Genomic DNA, 1707 nt, shown 5'->3' with positions numbered 1-1707 from the left:
AAGACAAAGTTATTAAAAATTAAAAACTAAAGTAGAAATATGATATAATAAAATAAAATAAAAACATTTAGATAACTAATATGTTGAAGTTCATAGTTATCTTCCAAATAATATTATATTCAATTTTTTTATTAATCTAATATGATTACAAGTAGTAGTACATGTTCTAGATACTCTCAATCATTTAACAATAAATATTCAAATATTCTACAGCTGGTGCTCGAAACTCAAAATCTCTAAAATTAACAATCATCCATTTAATCGTTTAAGTAACTTAGTTCATGCATATTCAAAATTTAAATCTTGATTTTATATATATAACTTGCCACTATAAACATACTAATATTTATTATTTAATAACATTTTGTAATTTCGTACCTTATCTCGCAGCTTTTACATGTATAATATTATAGTGAATAACTATTATTCTTATGGGCAAAGTATTATAGAAATTTACCAAATCAAAATAGCACATATTAATTTGTATTTTAAGGAATCTGACAGTACAATTACGGAAAACGTGTAGCAGCAAATACGCCAACACCAAATCCAAGTCTCCTCCATCATTACAATAATAAATTAAGGGTTAACTACATGATTAATTTTTTTTTTTGTATTTTGTTCATTTTTCTCATTTATTTAAAAAAATATAATATATGTTCACTTTCATTTTAATTTGATTAAGTGTGATCACCATAAGTTAATTAAAGTTAAATATTTTGATATAATTACACATTTGATACATGTTATTTATATATTTTCTTAATTTAGTTATACTTTTAATAAGCATTTATCCAACCACTGAGCCAAAACTAATACTTAGTTTAAAATAAACAATATGATGTATATATTTTGTTTCTCATTGTATAAATACTTAACTTAAATTCATAATATTTTATATATATTAACTTTAAAAAATATTTTTATATTAAGTTATTAAATATATTTTATTATTAACTTAATTTAAAAATATTTTATTATTATTTTTATTTAAAAATATATAATTTATGTTAAAATATTTTGAAGTTAAGATAAAAATAAAATATATTTAATAATTTAAAGTAATAATATAATCTATTTAGTAAATTAAGATAAAATATATTCTTTGAAAAGTTAAAATAATAATAAAATGTAGTTTTAAAAGTTTAGATAAAATAATATATATATTTTTAAATTAAAAATAAAATTACAATATTTTTAAATTAAGTTAATTATAAAATATATTTAATAAGTTAATGTAAAAAGTATTTAAAAATATATATATTAAAAGTATTACTAAATTGAGAGAATGTGTAAAAGTATGATTGAGATTATTTTAATTTATTAAAAGTAAAATTAAATTGAGAGAATTTATAATACTAGAGACCAAATGTATGGTTATATTAAAATATCACGTCACCTAATATATTTACTGTTAACGACATTTAATTTATGATAACTATACTTAATTAAATAAAAACGAAAATGATTTATATTATATTTTTGATCAATTACCTAATTAACCTTAAAATCAAATAAAACAAAACAAAACAAAACGCAATAGTATAATAGAATTAGTTATTGCGAGAGCCAACCATTTCGAGTATTCAATTTCCTGCTCCTGCATGTCAAGTTCTCCCTCCTCCTCTAATGATATCATCTTCCATGGTCCAACCCCATCACACCAACCCCAGAAACAGTTGCTTTCTCGGTTGTTTTGGGTTTTCC

The sequence above is a fragment of the Hibiscus syriacus genome, unplaced genomic scaffold (genome assembly GCF_006381635.1).
Source record: "Hibiscus syriacus cultivar Baekdansim isolate YM2019G1 unplaced genomic scaffold, ASM638163v2 tig00110223_pilon, whole genome shotgun sequence".
Classification (NCBI taxonomy): domain Eukaryota; kingdom Viridiplantae; phylum Streptophyta; class Magnoliopsida; order Malvales; family Malvaceae; genus Hibiscus; species Hibiscus syriacus.
Note: the sequence above shows the minus strand (reverse complement) of the source record.